Source organism: Bubalus kerabau, chromosome 4, assembly GCF_029407905.1.
Source record: "Bubalus kerabau isolate K-KA32 ecotype Philippines breed swamp buffalo chromosome 4, PCC_UOA_SB_1v2, whole genome shotgun sequence".
Taxonomy (NCBI): domain Eukaryota; kingdom Metazoa; phylum Chordata; class Mammalia; order Artiodactyla; family Bovidae; genus Bubalus; species Bubalus kerabau.
The window spans coordinates 18,298,176-18,320,036 of NC_073627.1; the positions used below are offsets into that span (position 1 = coordinate 18,298,176).

At 49.1% G+C, this 21,861-nt stretch overlaps 1 protein-coding gene across 14 annotated transcripts in view; it reads right to left on the bottom strand.

The window, feature by feature from the left end:
* MAPT (microtubule associated protein tau) overlaps window positions 1-18,949 on the bottom strand; it is a 120,212-nt gene extending 101,263 nt beyond the window's left edge. For 2 of the 14 annotated variants that reach the window (XM_055575612.1, XM_055575610.1), the window contains exon 1: window positions 17,974-18,947. The gene's annotated coding sequence lies outside the window, so the exon portion shown is untranslated. Of the gene's footprint in view, window positions 1-17,973 lie in introns of all 14 variants that reach the window. The other 12 variants (XM_055575615.1, XM_055575613.1, XM_055575616.1 and 9 more) reach the window with 8 other exon arrangements.
* Between the last annotated feature and the right edge of the window lie 2,912 nt (window positions 18,950-21,861).

Below are 21,861 nucleotides of genomic sequence, written 5' to 3' on the forward strand. Positions count from 1 at the left end.
GGCTGTCTGAACGTGATGGAGCTGTTTCCTCTTTCCATGTTTTTCGGATCCCGGAAACACGAGTGACTGTGAGGCACATCCTCTGACCCCAGCCCCTCCATCTTGGGCTCTGCCTCAGGCTTCACAGACTTGGTGATGTCACCCTTCACCTGCAGCTGCCTCCTGCTCCCCATTAACTGGTGCAGGAGTGCACTGGGAGATAAATTATGCCCATCCCCCAAACACTTCTTATGATGAACAGGATTTTTTTATAAGAGGAAAATAGCAATCTGTTCATCTAGTCATGGCAAGACACAAGCCCTCAAACTGAAATTCCAGGTCTCTATCCTATTTAAAAAAGATCAAAACCCTTTTCTGGGGGTGAGAGAAGGATGGATTGAGAGTTTGAGATTAGCAGATGCAAATATATATATATATTCTATATATATTATATATATAGAATAGACATATAATGGATATATACATATATATAATTAATGCATATATAAAATATATATATATAATGCATATATACAAGGTTCTACTCTATAGCACAGGGAGCTATTAATATAACCAATGCATGTGTGCATGCTAAGTTGCTTCAGTCATGTCTGACTCTGTGCGACGCTATGGACAGCAGCCCACCAGGCTCCTCTATCCATGGGATTCTCCAGGCAAGAATACTGGAGTGGGTTGCCATGCTCTCCTCCAGGGGATCTTCCAGATCCAGGGATCAAACATGAGTCTCATGTCTCTTGAAATGGTAGGTGGGTTCTTTACTACTAGTGCCACCTGGGAAGCCCCAATACATCCAATATCCTGTGATAAATCATAATGAAAAAATATGAAAAAGAATGTATATGTATAACTAAACCAATCTGCTGTACAGCAGAAATTAACACAACATTGCAAATCAACTATATTTCTATAAAATACATTTTTAAAGAACTTTTTCTTTGTCCCTGCTGGGGGAAAAGCAGTGTCTCTTCTTTCCCCTCAGCCCAGGCACTGGCAGTTGAACTAACCGGCAGGACCCCTCAGACTCAGTCAGTGAATGAAGAAGTCAGTGTGGGGCTTGATCTTAAGAGCAGCAGCCCGGGGTTGAGGAACAGAAGTCCCAGGTTCAAATCCCTTGTCAGCCCAAACTAGCCATGTGATTTCAGGTGCCACTGAACTTTCCTGCACCCTGCCTGATTATAGTGCTGTGTATCTATTAATTCCATACTCCTAATTTAACCCCTTGGAGAAGGCAATGGCACCCGACTCCAGTACTCTTGCCTGGAAAATCCCATAGACGGAGGAGCCTGGTAGGCTGCAGTCCATGGGGTCGCTAAGAGTTGGACACGACTGAGCGACTTCACTTTCACTTTTCACTTTCATGCATTGGAGAAGGAAATGGCGACCCACTCCAGTGTTCTTGCCTGGAGAATCCCAGGGACGGGGGAGCCTGGTGGGCTGCCGTCTATGGGGTTGCACAGGGTCGGACACGACTGAAGCGACTTAGCAGCGGCAGCAGCAGCAATTTAACCCCTCTCCTCTCTTTTCCCCTTTGGTAAACATAAGTTTGTTTTCTATGTCTGTGAGTCTGTTTTTGTTTTATAAATTAGTTGATTTGTGTTATTTTTTTAGATTCCACATATAACTGATATACAATATTTGTCTTTCTCTGCCTGAAAATGAGTCAGATTTTTAACTGAGATTGACCATTCCTGAAGTCATCCAAATCAGAACAATATTAGTGTATCCAGAAAGCCAGGTCAACCCAATGTTCTTTGCAAACACTGGGCCCTTTGGGGCCGGGGTTTGTTTCGCTCGAAGGTGGCTGTTCCAGGTGTCTCGGCAGTGGAGACCCAGTGATATAGGGTCTGGTGTCCATTACGTGGCCACAGCCTTTGAGGATGAGGTCCCTGCACCTGAGGATAGAGATATGACCAGCATGCCCTGGGCTGTCCAAGCATTCCTGTGCTCCTAGCTTTGCATCCAGGGCCATGTGCAAAGGGGCCACATCCCTCAGCTTCTGCCCAGAACCACGGAACTAACCGGGTCCGAGTCTGGTGCTGAGTACCGCCATGTACTCCATCTTTCAGTCTGTGGTCCTTTTAAGAATTTTCTTTCTTTTTTTTTTCAAAAAATATTTATGTTGTTTATTTGGCTTCACCAGGTTGTAGTTGCAGCACACGTGATCTTCCATCTTCATTGCTGCATTCGAGATCTTTAATTGCAACATGCAAACTCTTAGTTGTGGCATGTGGAATCTAGTTTCCTGACCCTGAATTGAACCTAGGTCCCCTGCATTGGAATGCAGGGTTTTAGCCACTGTATCACCAGGGAAGTCCCCTTAAGAACTTTCTTGAAGAAACATTTACTACTCACCTTGAAAACAATTTATAGACTGAAATGATCCCTGTCCCTCCCCTGGGGAAAAAAGAAAAACAACAGAACAGAAACTAGGGCGGGATCTCACATATGGTATCTTGGCTTTATAGCTAGTGTTTTTGTTTTAATTTGGGGGAGAATGTGGGAGGCAAGAACAGAACTGAGAACTGATTCTTGTCATAGGTAGATGGAAGGGTGGCTGTGGGGAATGTATTTCAACATCATCAAAGTGCCTGGTGAGGTTGCAGATGCTAAATAATGTGGTACATGTGACCCCAACCTCATTGGTGTGTGTTCCTCCCTTCTCTGGCCCCCCTCCCTTTTCCTGGTTCTAGAATGTGAGCCACACTGGAGACCTACGTGTGTGCTCAGTCACTCAGTCATGTCTGACTCTTTGTGACCCCATGGACTGTAGCCCACCAGACTCCTCTGTCTATGGAATTCTCCAGGCAAGAATACTGGAGTAGGTAGCCATTCCCTTCTCCAGGGGATCTTCCCAACCCCGGGATCAAACCCAGGTCTCCCTCATTGCAGGTGGATTTTTTACTGTCTGAGCCACAGTGGAGACCCGGGGGGAAATAAAGTGGATTGCTGACTAAGGGGGATCGGGCAGTACCCCTGGGTGGCTTGGGATATAGGTTTGCCTCCCCTCCGTCCCACTAGGACCCTTTTTCCTAACAGCAAGGACTTACTTCGTCTGCCCAGGGAAACCACCCACATTCAATTAAATTCGTCCCTGGGGTCACTGCCTGGGAACCTGAATGTCATTTTCCCTCCTGAGTCTATACCCCAGGGTTCCTCTGGGACCACATTTTCCAGTCTTTTGGTCCCACCTACCCCTCCATGGAAATGGTGAGTGTGAACATTTTTCAAGCTGAAAGAAAAATGAGCTTCACTATTTGATAAGTGTGGACCTGCCCACGACACTAAATTTGGTTCTGCCGTCACCAGAGTCATGAAGCAACAGCCCAGTTTAGAGGCTAGCTTTTAGTCTTAAATATTTTCTCTGGGCTCATGTTACATATGACTGGGAGGCTGGAAGGCACGGATTCTTCAGTCATTAGCACTAAAGACATGTCTGTTGGCGTGGAGAATGGAATCAGAGGCAGAGGGTCAGAGGCTCTGAGGACCTGGAGACAGCAAGACAAGGTTCTGGACTGGGGCACCACCTGGCTGCCTCCCCAGCTCTAAACTCTCTGAACCTTGGTTTGCTCCTCTGCAAAATGAGGATGGTAAGCCCTGCCTCATAGAGGAGTGAAGGTTAAATGCAACAATATTTTTAATAAAATCAAAGCCACCTGCTCCTACCATTATTATCAGCATCTTTGTATAGCAAAATAATGGACTAACAGTTAAGTTGGCCTGAATGAAGTAAGGCAAAGCAGAAATTTTAGAATATTTCAAAGGAAGTATGAGTTTTATTTTCAAGTCTGTAGAACAACTGAACCATGTACTAGGAGATGGAGAAGGTACTTTAAACAGGTAAAACTCATCTGACATCAGCCTGTTTTGATAGTATCCAGCTGCATGAACCAAGAGTAATTATTTTGAGCTTTGCATGTGCCCAGCTCTTTGACTGGGCAAGACACCCAGGGGAGCAGGAAAGCCACACAAGACTCGCCCTCAGAGGGCATATCACCTGTGGAAAGATGAAAGCAGCACAGACAAGAAGGAAAATAATTAAGTCAACCACTGTGGTGCTGAGGACTGCTGAGAAATGAAATGTGTTGATGTTGGGATCTTGTGGAGCACAGTACCTGGAGGCGGTTTTCAGGGAAGAGTGATCAGGGAAGGTCAGGGTGACTAAAAGAGGGGGAGCAGAAGGGAGAGGGGACATTCTCAACAAAGGTACCGTGGGTGAGCTAGGAGCAGAAAGGGCATGATATATGCGAAGGAGCTGAGAGGCAGAATGGCCCGAGGTGGGGCTGGACCAGTAGGACTAGACAGGGAGCCCAAGTTGTGACATACGGAGGGGGGCAGGCAGCTAGAGGTGGGGCCTGGCTCAGCAAGGGACAGAAGTGTAATCGTGGACTCATGCTCGGATGGGGGCAGGGCAGATGACAGGGCTGCTCTGGGAAGAGGAGTTTGGCAATGGCCTGCCAAAGGGATTGGGCGTCAATTTCAGAACTGAACTCTAGAGCAATTCATTATCATTTTCACAATGATCCAGGGGTGAAGTGATAAAGGCAGACATTTCTTTTAGCACTGGTGCAGATGGATTGGAAAAGGAGAGCAGATCCAAGTGATGTGGAGGAAGAAACTGATGGTTAAGTCTGTTCCAGGATATGGCAGGAAGAAGAGTGTAAGACTCCATGGTTTGCCATATGGGGACTGGAGGATGGGAGGTTCCAAGGAGCAAAGTGGATGGGACTATGGCATAGTGAGGGCAGCTTTGGGGACAGCAAACAAAGGCAGACAATGTAGGGATACTAAGTATGGTCAAGGCCAGCCACTCATTAGAGAAGCCAGGCTGTTGTCAGGGTAGGGGCAACACACCAGCCTGGAAGTATCAATATTTCCCAGTCTATTTGCATGAAGGAAAAAAAAAATCCTCCATTCCCAGGGCAAAAGCAAATAGACTGCAGCCCAGCACCAGCTCAATTCAAATTCTAAGTGCAAGTGTTCAATTAATGAGCCTGCACCATGCCTCTTGCCACCAAATAGCCATTAGAATATTATACCATCAAAGTCAACTCCAACCTTTAATTTAATCACTCTTGCCTTAATCGATTCCTGGCAAGTGCTAAACACACTGGCGGGAAGAGGCTGCCCCAGGGCATAATTAGAATATGAGATTCAGCACCAAGTCCCTGTTTGACTAGGAGGAAACTGAAAACCCCCGAGGAAACAGAAAGGCTCCCAGGGAATTAATTCCCTCTGAGGGGCACAGCATGAGCCCAGGAGGCCCCAGCTCCTCTACAAGAAGGAGGCACTGGCAGGGTGGGATATCACTTGAGGTCATACTAAAGCCACCCCACCCACTGTCCTGCTCCTGGCTTTCAGCTTCCCCTGCAAAGAAGGGCTAGATGAGACCAGTACAGGCTGGACTGTGGCTGGCTGTCCATGCATTCAGGCTCAGGCCCAGCTGCCTGGCCGCTAACCCCTGGGAAGCAGTCTGTACCTACCTGGTAGGTGCTAAAGGAGAGAGCGAGCGGCAGTGGCTATACCCTGCCAGGCTCAGCCCGAGAGAGACTTCAGATCAGGTACTGGACCGTGGCTCTCAGGAGGCGCCCTCGCCCCTATCCCTGCAGCACTTGTTTTCTGAAAAGCTCAGAAAAATTCTCCAAGATGGTTGTATTTTAGTTCTGTGATTACTCAGTGAGAAGAAAGGCCACATTATCATCCATTCTCAGAAGGAAGATTGAATAATCCCCATTTATTATTCAGGAATGTTTTTCCTTTTTACCAAAACTCTTGGCTTGTGGGATATTAATTCCCTGACTCTTAGTTCCCCGACCAGGGACTGAACCCAGACCCTTGGCAGTGAAAGTATGCCAAATCCTAATCATTGGACCGCAAGGGAATTCCGGGAACCCTTTTTATTTATTTATTTTGGCTGTGCTGGGTCTTCGTTGCTGAACCAGGGCCTTCTCTAGATGTGGCTAGCAGGAGCTAGTCTCTTGTTGCGGAGCACAGGCTGTAGGTTGCACAGGCTTGAGTAGTTTCGGCACATGGGCCTAGTTGCTCTGAGGCACGTGTGGTCGATCTTTCCAGACCAGGGATCAAACCTGTGTCTCCTGCATTGGGAGGTAGATTTCCTATCCGCTGCGCCACTGGGGAAGTCCTTCCAGGGACTTGACCCTCCAGGGAATCTTAATTATGGCCACAATTGGTAGATAAACAGGAAGGTTGCAATTACACTCAGGGCTGGGTAAGCCCAAGCAGTGGGTAATAACAGATCACCCCCAACCCCCACCAAAATAAAGGATGCCTAGCTTTTGGAATTCAGTCTCGCTGGTAGATAAGGAGATGTTTTAAAAAGATTTTGCTTGGCCCAGATTGTCAACTTATAACATGAATCCTGCCAGTTAAAAAAAATTTTTCCCTGCATTTCTCATGAGACATCAAGCCATTGGTTCATAATTATTTATAGCACTTTAGTGACACTGAAAGGGATTTATTTCAATGTATTCCATCTGCATTAATACTCTGCAGGGAACAGAGTGCTGCCACCTCTCCTGGCTGCTAAGAAGGGAGGACCTTCAGACCTAGAGCAGGAAGAAAGGAGCCCAGGGAGAGACCCCCAGGGGGCACATCATCCCCACAAGATTAACCCTGGGGAAAAGAATAATAGGTTTAGAGAAGGTTCAGGTGAGTCTGTGAATGATCAGTCCATTATTTAAGGGGATTTGGGGATGTTTTGAGAAATCCTTTGTTTCTAAGCCGGTCTCATAGAGATAGCAGAGGCAGAAGCTGAACTGCTGTGCCGTGGGCTGGGGCCAGCATAGAATTCCTGTTTTTAGCAAATAGACAAGGCAGAAAGTGAACAGCAGAAGGGCAGGCAGCTCTTCCAAACAGCTATTCCTGGCGATTCTTGGCAAGTGGCAGCTTTGAAAGGGACAGGTTTCATATGAAGCAAATCATGAAGATTATCTTGCCCCAGGGTAGCATGTTATGTACAACTATTTCAGTTTTATAGACAACTTTTGCTTGACATGTGGGTGCATGTATGTGTTAACTCGCTTTAGTTGTATCTGACTCTTATGTTGATTTTAATTCTGACACATTACCAATACCAGCACTGAAAGTTGTACCAGTTTTCAGCAAACCCAATATAAAACACCCAGACATAAATAAGGTAGTGAATATTCACATTTAAATATAAAACCAAAGAGATTCTGTACACTGCAACCTTTTCTTGGGCGCTTAAGCCTATATTATTTATTTGGCTCCTTTAATTTTCACAAGTTCCAATTTGTCAATGTTTTCTTTTGTTCATTGTGCTTTTGGTATCATATTTAAGAAGTCATTGATGAATGTAATATTGAGAAGCTTTTATCCTCTGTTTTCTTCTAAGAGTTTTATAGTTTTGTTTTGTTTTTGCAGCCATACTATAAGGCATGAAAAAACTTTCCCAATCAGGGATCAAGCCTATGCCCTCTGCATCAGAAGCCCAGAGTCTTAACCACTGGACCACCGTGGAAGTCCTCAGCCTTTAGATTATTAATTATCCGATAAACCTCTTTCTGAGATCATGAGAGAGGGAATGAGGTAAGACCGTAGTTTGGTATCACTGTCCAATCAAGAACAATTGGAAATAAGCATCTCTGAAATGCTTTGTAAATCAATGACAGAACTGGATTTGATCCAAGACAACTCTGTTGACACATAATTTAGAATTCTGGTTCTAATTCAGGGGGAAGGGCTGGCGTTTATCCTGGGGGAGGGGCACAGTTCCATGATTCCATGAATCAGTCCTTTCTGCCACTCCCTTCTTGGCATTATTATACTGGCTGTGGATCACATCACAGGCAGCTGTAGACTCAGGGGTCTTCTGATATCTTTTGTGTCCTGAGGAGGAGGACACAAGGATGAAAGTGCCTCCTGAGGCTTTTTGTAGCAGGCTTAGGCCTCAAGACAATATCACCTACCCTTCCAGGGAAACCAGAAAACTAGGCCATAGGCTGGAAGGAAAACCTGCAGCTGGGACCAGAGATAATTCATGTCCTTCTTCTCTTTGATGCTTGATTTAGCAGTGGAGGTCCATGAATGAAACATCATTATCAATGTCTTCAGATTTAATTCAAATGTGCTGATTTTAAAATGCTTTTTAAAATTGCTGGACCTTGATCTAAAACTCCCTCACCAAGGAGAGTTAACATGGTAAAGAAAATTTAAATTTATGTTGAGTTTTATGGGGAGAATTTTGCAACAGTAGGGATGCTATGTGAATGAATTCCAAGTGCCACGCTAGTCCTGGGAGACAGGCAGGAGATGCAGGGAAGACACAAAAGTATCCACAGTAGGCCCTCTCCTGCCAGATACCATGTAAGAAGCAGAAATGAAGGAGGGTGAATACTCAGGGCTGAGTCTCCAGGGCCTGATGCCCACGGCCGGGGCCTCAGCCCACCACAGCCAACCTTCTAGGCCCATCGTATTTGTTACAATAGTCACACCACTTAAGTATGGTGCAAGCTGATTACATCAAGTGTTAAATGAAAGATGAGTTCTGAAAATCATTCACTGGCTTTAAGAAAACCAAGTTGAATATTTTGGAGAGATTTCATAAAGGTGAGTAATTTTTAAGCTGTCAAACAGGATGTCAAAGATTGTGGGAAAATATAGTAAAACTCTAGCGAGACTCTACATTCAGATTACACACAGTGTAACCCCTTGCTCCTCTAGCTGGAAGTCCTAGGCAATGCATTACAGGTGCCGCTTAAGCCGAAAAGACAAGGAACTCCAGCTAGCTGACCCAAACACCAAGAAGCCTGGACCCTACAGCAAAAGATGGGGAGGGGGAAATGAACAAATATCTGGTTAAGTTAAATGTCTGAAAATATATATGTATCATTTTTTTATGATTTTCTGATTGAATGACTTTTGAAAAAAATGTATTATGACTTTCATGGATAAAGTGTTAGTTGCTCAGTGTGTCTGACTCTTGGCAATGCCATGGACTGGGCTCCTCTGTCCATGGAATTCTCCAGGCAAGAATACTGCAGTAGGTAGCCATTCCCTTCTCCAGGGGATCTTCCCGACCCAGCGATTGAACCCAGGTCTCCTCCACTGCAGGCAGATTCGTTACCGTCTGACGATAAGAAGGATTCTTCTATTTATTTATTTGGCCACACTGAAAAGCTTGTGGGATCTTAGTTCCCTGATTGGGGATTGAACATGGTCCCTTAGCAGTGAAAGCATGGAGTCCTAACCACTGGACAGATTTATTAATAATCAGATTTATTAATTCAGATAGAAGTCTGGTTATTGGATGCTTGGCATTGCCTGGATTCAAAATATGTCGAGTTTGCTTCATTTAACATTTTTCTACTTGACTCTCGGCTGCCACCGTGAATCAGCCTGCTTCTGAGTTTACCCAGTTCAGTACTGCTTCATTATCTCATTTGTAATCTCTCTCCTGAACTGCCTTCCATTAGTTCTGTTGCTTTCTCAGTCTCATCTGTGCTCACTGTTTATGCAATGAGTGAACAGTAAGACATTGGAGTGAAGTGAAAGTCGCTCAGTCATGTCCGACTCTTTGGGACCCCATGGACTATACAGTCCATGGCATTCTCCAGGCCAGAATACTGGAGTGGGCAGCCTTTCCCTTCTCCAGGAGGATCTTCCCAACCCAGGGATCAAACCCAGGTCTCCGGCGTTGCAGGTGGATTCCTTACCAGCTGAGCCACAAGGGAAACCCAAGAATACTGGAGTGGGTAACCTATCCCTTCTCCTGCAGATCTTCCTGACCCAGGGATTGAACTGGGGTCTCCATTGGTAAAGTGGATTCTTTTCCAACTGAGCTATCAGGGAAGCCAGTGAACTGCTAAGCCAGCTCACCAGTAGTCCCAGGTTGGTGGGAGAGAGGGCGGTTCAGCTCAGGCTGGTGTGGACAGTACACAGCCTATTCCTGGTGTGCAATGGATTTCAAGAAGGAAGAAGGCAGAAGCAGGGACAACAGATCGTAAGTCACTCTGCTTGCCTATGGCAAGAGTTCTGTGTGTACACTGACACATGGGTGTGTGTGATTTTCCAGGGGGGCTTCACTTCCATTTAAACGACACCACTTGCCTGGTTCCAGATGGGACAGTCTACTTCTATCTTGATCCCCACTCACTGTAACACTATATCTGTTTCAATTGATTCCATCATCAGGGTCAGTAGGAACCTTTGCACATTCATCCAATCACAAGAGTCTACTCAGAGGCTGCTGGCCATAGAACCATTTAATGAACAATTATGTGCCAAGCCCTGGGCTAAGCACTACATCACTCCACTTAAACCCCACAGGAACCGGCAAGGTAGGTACTATTGTACCCCAAGTTACAAAGAATAAAAAAACCTCTCTAAGAGGCTAAACAACCCAGCGTAGGGCTTGCAGTCAGTAGGAAAGGGGGATTTGCACCAGGAGTTCTGATTCAAGGAGAAGGCAATGGCACCCCACTCCAGTACTCTTGCCTGGAAAATCCCATGGACGCAGGAGCCTGGTAGGCTGCAGTCCATGGGGTCGCTAAGAGTCAGACACGACTGAGCCACTTCACTTTCACTCTTCACTTTTATGCATTGGAGAAGGAAATGGCAACCCACTCCAGTGTTCTTGTCTTGAGAATCCCAGGGACAGGGGAGCCTAGTAGGCTGCTGTCTATGGGGTCGCACAGAGTCGGACACGACTGAAGCGACTTAGCAGCAGCAGCAGCAGTTCTGATTCAAGCCCCCATCCTCAACCATTAGGACAAACCTGCAGCTTCTACATGCAAGACACTGCTGTGAGCTGGGGAACCTGCCCAGGGAAAACCAGCATCTGCCCTCCAGGTACTCACAAACCTTCCTTGAATAGCTGAGGCACAGAGTGCATTTCTTGGGGATTAAGTCTTAGTCTTCCTGATCAGGGCAGGTGCAGAGCCCATTGAAATCTCAACCAAGCAAAAACAATTTCAGATAATCCACCTGGAGGTCATTCAAGCTGGCATTTTGTGGAAGCTGATTCCTACCCCTATACTGTGCTTATGCTCAGCCACTCAGTTGTGTCTGACTCTTTTGCAACCCCATCGACAGTAGCCAGCCAGGCTCCTCCGTCCATGGAATTTCCCAGGCAAGAATGCTGGAATGGGTTGCCATTTCCTACTCCAGGGGATCTTTCTGATCCAGCGATCGAACCCGAGTCTCCTGTGTCTCCGGCATTGGCAGACAGATTCTTTACCACTGCACCATGAAATGTTTCCTAATCAAAGAATCCTCAAAGCTCAAAAACCACCCCGAGCTGGCCTCAAACTGTCTCCTCGCACTCAGGTGGGGGCCATCTATGCAGAGAAGGAACCTGGAAGCAGCGTGGCACCTGAGACAGGGAAAGAAGTCTTGGACAGCAATCCCTTTGGCAAGGGAACAGAAGACAGTCCGGAGTGTGTGGTATGTGTCCAATCACCCACACAGGAGGCTGTGCGAAGCAGCAGGATCGTAGCTGGGTGGAGAGGCAGTGAGTCCTGTGGATGGAGGATTCCAGGTCGCCCCTCTACACCACAGTGTGAGAGAATATTTACTGCAGAGCCTGGGCCCCAGGAAGTGAGAGAAGCCCCCAGGCCCACCTTTGCTGAGGGGGACTGAGATTCTTACCTGAAGTCCTTCCTATGCCCACCCCACTCCTCTCACACCCACAGGCTCAGAGCTGGGTCCCAGTGGCAGCTGCTAAAGCTTCAACCTCTCCAAGGTGCAGAACCTAAGATGGGGATCAGATGTCCCTAAAACTTCAGTAACTTGACTTTGACCACAGCTGAGTCTATGTCACAATCCCCCTAATCTTGATTTCTAGCCTTCTTTAAGCCAAAAAGGCCTGGCTGCTCCTTTGAATAACCAAGAAGTCCCAATATCCTGGATTTGGGGGGAAGAGGTTTAAGATCCCCAGGGTATTTTCCTTGTTTTATAAACAGAGGCACAGAGGTTGAGTGAAACCCTTGTTTCATTGTCAAAGCCGAAATTCCAAGCTTTAGGCTGTGCTCCAATTAGAGACTCTTACAAAAGTTCATGTGTGAGTCAGTGGTTTTGGAATTAGAATATTCCACTGGGTCAATGTTACAGATTGTGCTTGGGTTCCTGCTAACCCACAATCGCCTATTAAGCCCACGTGCAGCTGAACAGGGAAGGAGTCTACTGTCAGGCGCTCAGCTCCACCACTCATTGGCTGTGTGACCTTTAGTGAGTTACTAAACCTCTCTGTACTCCAGTTTCCCCATATGTAATACTGAGATAATGGAACCTGCCTACATAAAGGGGTTGTTGTGGGGATTAAATGAGGTAATCTCTGGGGAGTACCTGGGCTTCCCAGGTAGCTCAAATGGTAAAGAATCTGCCTGCCAGTGCAGAGACCTGGGTTTGTTCCCTGGGGCGGGAAGATGCCCTGGATGAGGAAATAGCAACCCACTCCAGTATTCCTGCCTGGATAATTCCATGGACAGAGGAGCCTAGTGGGCTATAGTCCATGGGGTGGCAAAGAGCCGGACACGACTGAGCACACACCCTAGGGGGCACTTAGAACAGGGACTCCAAGAAGATACTCAAGGAACATGAACGTGAACGTGAAAGTCGCTCAGTCGTGTCCAACTCTTTGCAACTCCATGGACTGTATAGTCCATGGAATTCTCCAGGCCAGAATACTGGAGTGAGTAGCCTTTCCCTTCTCCAGGGGATCTTTCCAACCCAGGGATTGAACCCACGTCTCCCACATTGCAGGCAGATTCTTTACCGAGCCACAAGGGAAGCCCAAGAATACTGGAGTGGGTAGCCTATCCCTTCTCCAGTGATTTTCCCGACCCAGGAATTGAACCAGGGTCTCCTGCATTGCAGGCGGACTCTTTACCAACTGAGCTATGAGGAAAGCCCCATAAGATGCCACTAAGATGATGGTGCCAGGGTAACGGTGTTTCTGTCGCAGGGCTTCTCAACCCTGGCTCTAGGACTTTTGGGGCCAGGTCTCTGAGGCATCCGGGGTCTTGTTCAGCAGCATGCCTGGCCTCTGTCCACTAGATGCCAGTAGCACCCACCGCCCAGTTGTGGGAAAAAAAAGTGTCTGTAGACATCCCAGTGGCCCCAGGTGTTGAGAACCACTGTTGTACAGGAAGGCCGCTGACAGTCCCAGCTGAACGTTGGATTCCTCCTTCTGCTGCAGCCCACTGGTGACGCCGGGGTGTTCTCTTCCCCTCACTGGCTGAAATGCCCCTCCCATGCCAGCTCCAAGTCTAGTGGAAGCACCTCAGCTGGCAAGTTAGGAATGGGTGGTCAGGGGGGATTTTCTGGGGGTGTGGTAGGGTTGGGGGTCCTCTAAGTGGAATGATGAAAAATGGGAGGAAGGAGGAGCAGAGGCAAAGGGGCTTTTCCCTCTCTGACCCTCTGATCTCCTGCACGAGGTGGTGGGGCAGGGTCTTCCTTACCCCGGGGGGAGTGTGGTCTCTCCCCTGTCTGCTCGTCTGGCAAATGAAGGTAAAGTGAGTGATGGGGACCAGGCTGGGGGCACAGGCAGCAGGAAGGGGGAAGGCGGGGAAGAAGAGGGGAGGGGAGGAGAGGCTCAGGCAGCGTTCTCGGTGTCATTTTGACAGAGCAGCAGGGGACAAACTGGATTGGATTTCTCTCCCAAATTTCATTTTTAAAAAAATATTCATTTATTTGGGTGCACCGGGTCTTAGTTGCCACGTGTGGGATTTTTTAGTTGCGGCACATGCGATCTAGATCCTGACCAGGAATCGAACCCCTGCATTGGGAACTCCATGTCTTACCCACTGGACCATGGGGGAAGTCCCCCCAAAAGTTCTTTTTAAAAATTTACTTATGTTTAGTTGAAGGATAACTGCTTTGCAGTATTGTATTGGCCCCCAAGACTTCTTGATGACATGACCTCGAATAAGGCCCTCCTCCCATTCTGCTTTCTTTTCACCACCTTTTTCGACCTGCATTTTCCCATTTTATCCATTTATTTGTTAAATGAGCATGGCCCAAAGACTTGTTGTATGTCTAGCACTGTATTAAGCTCCTGAGTGTGTTTTTGTTTGTTTTTGAGTGATTCTTTTTCAAGGGGAGCCCAAGGAAGGTACTAATTAAGTAAATGGAAGGCACAATCTAATTGAAAATCAACATATGTTCATGTACATGGCTGTGGAGCCACCCAAATCATATACATAAATGCTGAGGGAAGGTGGAATAAAACAGTTTCTTAAACTTCTCAACAAATGGGCTTCATGAACTGATGTTAAAAGGGCAGAAGGAAAATTCAGCTTAAACAAAGGGCACCCCAATTCTGTAACATCTCCAGGCTGCCACAGCTCTCAAAGAGCATGTGGGTCAAGGGGCATGTTCAAAAGAAGAGGCTCTTTTCCTAACTGGAATAAATCTGACCCTTCTTCAGTCAAACTGACTGTAAGTTTTTTTTTCTTGTGATTTGTGGGAATAATCCATTTCTTTTGTTCCTGTCAGGGGATCTGTGCCAGATACTAGAAACCACTCAAAAGCCACACCCTTCCAAGATGTGCAGAGGAGGTCAGACGGTCACGACTGTCATTCATTCCCTAAACCAGCAAAGCTGACAAGTGCCTCTCTCAAACTGTCCAAAGTTGAACCCCAAGAATCAAGCCAGGTTACTGCAGTACTCATAACCTGTTATAGAAGCAAATGTTGGTCAAGAAATTGATTAGCTTCAAGAGTCACTCTGGAGTGGTCGCTGGGAGGAGGTGTGCTATTTATTTAGGGGAAGGTTTGGAGATGGAGGAATGGAAGGCAATTCTTATCGGGCAAACATAAGCAGCATCATAAAACACAAAATGATACTTTAATTAATTACGGTAGGAAAGGCATTTCTCTTTTTGTTGTCGGACAGGTCAGTTGGAGGGACAAGGATCAGATAAAACCCGAAGCTGTCCTGCTGAGCCCGAAGGCGAGTGACCCGGAGGGGCAGGCGGGCAGTCCCCTCAACAGGTCCCCTCAACCATCCCAACCCATACTAACCAGAGACCCGCCCATGGTCCCGAGTGCCTGACGCCAAGCAGGTCTTCCGGACTTAAAACAGCCCCCGCCTGCTGGAGATTCCGGGACAGGAGTCGATGGCCCTCGAATCGGTGCCGGGAAACCCTGATGCGGCGGCTGGCTCTGCGCTTCAGCGTCGGAGCGTGGGCGCAAACGGGGCATCCCTGGAGATCCCAGGTAGGCAAGCCCGCCCAGAGTCAGGGATGGAGTTCTGGATCAGCGTAGGAAGGGCCACCTCCTGGTCCCCGGATTCCCCTATTCACAACTCCTCCTGGCCTTGCAGACAGCAGAGCCCCATCAAATCGCCAAAACACCACAAAATAGAGTAAAATCGCGGACGCCTGCACTGCACTTTGTTTCTAGTACTGGGCTAAAGGCACTCGCCTCTGTCGGCTCTTTTTCCCCCAACCGACAGGAGATGACCTCTCTGCCCCAGGTCCATCCCGGGCAGCCGTGGCCGCGGGCTCCCCGTTCCCAGGGCCGCTCCGAGACCCTCGCTCTGTCTGGTATCAGAATCTCTCGTCCAGTTCTATTGGCGGGGATGATGCTCGAATTGATACTTGAACCTCTCCAAACCAGCTTCGATCTTGAAGCCACGGGAAGGTTCGGCCTGGCGCGGGCAGGCTCTCGATCCCCGACCGAGTCATTCCCCGCCTATTCAGATAAATCTGCGCGGCTCGAGAAGACGATTTGGCCCCTAAAATGCTCATCCTTCTCAGAACTGCGCCCTCGCACCAGTTTCCAGCGATAGAATTAACCAGAAAGCCGGCCAGGATCTGGCCAATGGAAGGAAGGCTCGGCTCGGATATGTTCTCCAGGGCCCGTACTCGCCTCTCTATCCCCTCCCGCCTCCCCCAATGCCCCCTCCCCCATCCTCACCTCCCGGTTTCAAGGCGGCGGCGAACTCGGACTCTTAAGCGGAAATCTAGCACAGTTCTAAAATAAAATTCGACTACAATAATAAAAACAGAGAGATGTCTATCTGCGTGGCTGCAGCCACCGGAGTCCAATAAGAGCCATAGGTTCAGGGTTTGGGGGGGAGGTCTCCCTCCAGCATCCCCCAGGAGCCGGGGCCCCGGGCCCGGCCCTGCCTATCCCAGGTTCTCAATCTCTGTTCCGAAGGGGCGGGGCAACGCCCCAAGGTCCATTCCCCCGGCTCTTGCGGTCTCCTTGACAACCTCCCCTGCCCCCTCTCCAGTCCGCTTAATAAAATGGGTGTGGCCCGCAGCACCCGAGAAAACCTCTTGCTCCCTCCTCACAATCTCCCTCCTGGCGAAGCAACAGGGCGTGAAGCGAAGAGGGGCACCGCCTTCGAGCTCCCACCGGGGGTCGCCGGTGCTCCTCGGTGTGCAGCCTGGTGGGGCGTGGCCCCCGGACGCTCCAGGTATGGGGAGGGGCATCGTTCCTCTGCGGCCACCCGCAAGGCGGGCAGGGACCTCGGATCCCACCCTTTCGGCCCCTCGGAGGCTTTCTGGCGCGCGCCCCAGTTCTGGGAGAGGGCTGCGAGGGGTCACGCCCGGTCCACGCGTGCCCCCCGGGAGGACTAGAGTTCCTCGACCCCGGCGAGCTCCGAGATCTAACAAAGGGCTCGGAAATGAGGGGCAAAAAACGGGGGGAGGGGCGGGAGCTCTGGTTAAACACCTTCATAGAATAAAAGCCAAAAATCAGGGCTGGCAACACAGATCACGTAAGCCCTACACACAAAGCAGTCAAGCCCCCGAGGAAGATCTCGGGTGAACACCCCCGGTGCTCAGGCAGCAAAATGCCAAGATTTCAGCGCTAATTGCTCCCCCTCCCCTTAATGACAGTCCCCGCCCTGTCCTCCAGAGCTCAGCCATCCGGCTTGGCATGGCACTGTAAAGACGTGACACACCGCAAAAAGATGGCACCTCGCGATCGGAGGGGAAAAAAGCAGGGTGGAAGTGGGAGGAGGCACAGCCTACCCTCCCCCTCCTCGCCCACCCGGGTCCACACCCACTGCCGCAGTGAGGGGCGAGCCCTGCGCGCCAGCCCCGCGCCTCCGGCAGGGAGCGCACACGCCGGACGCCCGGCGCAGAGCGCAGAGAAAGAGGCCCGCCCCGAAATGCACCTGCCGCCCCTGAGCGGGTCTGTGCGGGGCTGCGGCTGTGCGCACCCTCGAGCCGGGATCTGCAGCTGCGAAGTCCTTCCATATTCCAAGTCCAGGTGACCCCTGCCTTGTTGAGCCTCCACATTGGGATCCGCGCACTACGTTCTCTCGGGCACTGCGCTGCTCGCGTCTCGGTGCCAGGCGCGCGCAGGGGGAAGGGCAACTAAAGTGACAGCGCCAAGACCCCTCCCCATCTCCCCGATTTCACTCCCAGCCCCCAAACGTCCCCTGCGGGTTTCTGAAGGAGGAAAACGAGAAGAGGGTGGGCCACCGCCTTAAACCAAGGGCAGCGAAAGCCCGGCTGGAATCAGGGCCGGAGAGAGGTAGGGAGGGGCAGGCAGGGAGTCATCTTTTCTAGAAACCGATCAATACCTTGTCTGCAAACCGAGGCAGAGAAATTGGATTACAGGTTAGGTTTTGGGGGTCGTCATTGGACCCCTCTCCACCCACCCCCCACAGAGTCACACGCCCATTGCGGCAAAAGACGGTGTTCGAGCGTGCATAGCAGCCCCCTCCCCCGGATCACCGCCATCCGCGCCCCACCCTGTGGGCACAACCTCTACCGGGTCTGCGTGAAGCGGGTCGTGTAGACAGCCCCCCCCCACACACAGGACATACACACACACACGCGTGCATCCCTTGCATGGGTCTCTTTCCAAGTCACCCCGATCAATCCCAGCGCTGGAGCGCAGAGGGCGCAAGGAGCGGCCGCCGCCGTTGCCCCCGACCAATGCCCACCTCATGAAACCCATCTCTGAGGAGAGGGGAGGCGGTATGCAGGTGCAGCCGGGCGGACGGGGAGGCAGATTTCGGAGCCTCGCACTTACCTGATAGTCGACAGAGGGCGAGGACAGTAGAGGGAGGCAGAGGAGAAAGTGGCTGTGGTGGCGGCGGCAGAAGGTGGGCGGCGGCGGCGGCGGCGCTGCTGCTGGTGCCTGAGCTGGTGGGTGGCGGAGATTGCGAGCGCGCGCACGAGCGGAGAGGGCGCGCTCCAGCGGCCGGCGGGCGGCGCAGGCGCGAGCAGCGGGAGCGCGAGCCTCCCCAGGGGAGGGGCGGGCCGTGAGGACTTGGTGGGCGTATTCTCCTCCCGCCACCAGTGGGCGCGCGCGAGCGCCCCAAGGTTCGGCCCTTGCCCGCCTCCCTGCTCTCTCCTCTCGGCGCTTCCCGTCCCGGGTCTCCCCTCCTCTCACGACTTGGGCCGCGGCGCTGACCACAACGCGCACGCGCGTCCCTTGGCGCAGGCGCACTCTGGGTCTCCTGTCGCGGTTGGAGCCTTTGTCTGAGGGGTCTCCTCCCTTGGGAGGGTGGCTTGGTTGCTCCCTGGGTCGAGAAGGGCCTGGGTGCTCCGCCCCCAGGTCCGCTGCCCCTTTTATCCCCCTGACGTCTTGGAGTGATCTCCTGTCTCGGGAAGGTTCTGGGCGGGTTTCCATATGGACATCCCTCCAGTCCGTCCACCCCAGACTTCAAAACCTCCCCGGGCTTGCCCCGCTTATCGCTGGCACCCTGACCCTCCCCTGAATTTCCCGAAATGGTTCCCCTGGTTGCAGATCAGTTTCATTGGATCTGCTTTCTTTCGGCCTGCTTTCTTTTCACCTTTTTTTGTTATTGATCAAGGTGAATTCTTGGCAAATCTACTTCAATTTGCTAAGACTTAAAACTGAGTTAAGGCTAACTTAAGTGAGTCAGTCAGTTCAGTCGCTCAGTCGTGTCCGACTCTTTGCGACCCCATGAATCGCAGCACTCTATGCCTCCCTGTCCATCACCAACTCCCGGAGTTCACTCAGACTCACATCCATCGAGTCAGTGATGCCATCCAGCCATCTCATCTGTCGTCCCCTTCTCCTCCTGCCCTCAATCCCTCCCAGCATCAGTCTTTTCCAATGAGTCAGCTCTTCGCATGAGGTGGCCAAAGTACTGGAGTTTCAGCTTTAGCATCATTCTTTCCAAAGAAATCCCAGGTAATAAGGTAGTGTAAGGTTTTGAAGGGTTTGGGGTTTTTTGTTTTAACAAGGATCATTCACATCTATTATCTTCACCCTAAGAATAAAATCTTAAATTAGATGAAGTTTCACTTACCCCTTACAAAACATTTTCACATATAAAGTTATTTTTATCTTGTTTGTCAAACACTGTTACACTGTGTAGAATTTGAGATCTGGATTTCTAAGTGCCTGCTGGAGATTCTCACCTGAATAACACTGCTTCAGATTGAAAGTGACCAGAGTGTTCTTGCCTGGAGAATCCCAGGGACGGGGGAGCCTGGTGGGCTGCTGTCTATGGGGTCGCAGAGTCCGACACAACTGAAGCGAATTAGCAGCAGAGGCTTTCATCCTCTCAGTCAGCCAATCTCTAGGCTTTGTCCTTAGCTGTTCTCCCCAACATCTAATTTAAGCCCTGACAGTCAGTGGGAGGCTTTAAATGCATGAGGGCTTGGGGACTGCTGTACTAAAAAGACAGGAAATTGTCTTAAAGCTTTTATTTGCATAGCTCACAATTTTTCAAAACTGTTATGTGTTATGTGCTAAGTCACTTCAGACGTGTCCAACTTTTTGCGGCCCTGTGGACTGTAGCCCACCAGGCTCCTCTGTCCATGGGATTTTCCAGGCAAGAATTGTGGAGTGGGTTGCCATACCCTCCTCCAGGGGATCTTCCCAACCCAGGGATTGAACCCATGTCTCTTACGTTTCCTGCACTGGCAGGTGAGTTCTTTACCACTCGTGTCACCTGGGAAGCCCTTGTATGTTATAGATTAATACAAAAAGAAAGTAACTAAAGATTTTTTATTCACAGGGGTTTAATTAATATATACTGGGAGCACTGAGTGGATGGTGTAGATGGGAGCCAATTTTTTAAGTTCTGAGTCTCTAGAATTGACCCTTTGGTTGTTCTGCCACCTTTACCCTAAAGACCATTTTCATGGTTCTGAATATGTAGTGACCTTACTGGTCTCCCTTCTGTTTCTTTCTATGTCAGCCCACCCTGCCTAAAGGCTTCTAACTGCTCCATAAGTGAAATTAAACTCCTCCTTAAACTCCTGTGCATCCCCTTCCCCAGCCCCTACTCCGCCCCCCAGCACATCATCTGAGCCTCTGTCCTCTCCAGTTTTCTCTCTCATCTACTCTATGGCCAACTGAGCTTGCCTGACTGAACTTTTACTCTCCTCTGGGGTTCTCCTTTGCCTGCAAAGTCCTTACTCTTTCTCCATCCACCAATATCCTACCTAACTTTCAAACCCTAGTTCAAATTTTACCAAAGCCTCCCCTAATCATTCCAACTGAAAGGGATATTTCCAACCTGGCAGAGTATTTGGACAACCAGAAGGGCATTTGTTCTGTCTAATTGTGCGCTCAGCAAGGTTTTTGTTTGTTTGTGACTGTGTCATGCATCTTACAGTATTTAACCCGGGTCCATGGCAGCGAAAGCACCGAATCCTAACCACTAGACCACCAGGGAATTTCCTAGGCAAGATGCTTTGATGAGACACCTACATCCTCTCTCAAAGCCACCGTAGGGGAATATCTATGCTATCTATAAACTAGATTAGAAAATTAGTTATTAACATTACAGACAAATGCTTCACCATACAAAAGGAACCACATCCAAACTCTGCTAAATGTCAGTTCCCTGTTGCATTTGAAATGTGAGTTGATCTACAGGCAGATTTATAAACACTGCAATTATATAAAGGGAGGCCGATCCGTGCCTTAATTTCTCTAGACTTACGTCTCAGTAATTATTGCTTAGGCCCATCTTTTCCTTTCTGTCTTTATATTTCCGGAATGCTTCTTATCCACCTCTCCTTCCCGCTATTATCCTGCTGAGAACATTGACCCTTGTTTAGGTTTTCTGGATTCCAACAAGAAGCAGGACAAACTGCAGATGGGGGTTTCAGTTACATGTGACTCAGCGGAGTAGATCTATTGTCAAAAAAGTGAGGATGATCCTGGGCCCCAGAAATAGGGACAAGGCATAACAGATCCATGAGGTCAGCCTCTCCTTATATCTGGCTTTGCTCAGTCATACTGGATCTCCCCACCTCGGGAAGTGTCAGGTGATCTGGGGAGTTCTCAGAGGGGTGCCCCAAATATAGAACTTGAAACCAAGTCGAGCATTAACTTTCACTTAAACTGTGCCATCACTGGCAAAATCCCACTCTATGGAAGATGTAGTCGGAATTCTGTAAGTAAGAAGTAATGTACAACGTGATGACTAGTTAACACTATTGCCTGGTGTGTTTGAAAATTGCTAAGAGAGTAAAAGTTCTCACTGCAAGGAAAAAGACTTTTTTTTGTAACTAAACTTACTGTTGTAATCATTCCTCTCTCTCTCTCTCTATCTATATATATATATACATATTAAAAATTTTTTTTATTTTGGCTGCCCTGGGTCTTCATTGTGGTGCATGGCTTCTCTTGTTGCAGCACTCAGGCTTAGTTGCCCCACAGCATGTGGGATCTTAATTCCCCAACCAGAAATCAAACCTGGCATATCCCCTGCATTGGAAAGCAGATTATTAACCACTGGCCCCACCAGTGAAGTACCTCTGCTGTACACTTTAAACTTATACTGTGCAGTCTGTCAATTATATCTTAATAAAACTGGAAAAAATTAGAATTCTAAGTTACCAAAATATTGAGATCTGAGTCACATCTCACTGGCTACAGGCTAGAGGTTGTACTTTATTGTTTACAAGCTGTTCTTGGTTCAGAGTGAAT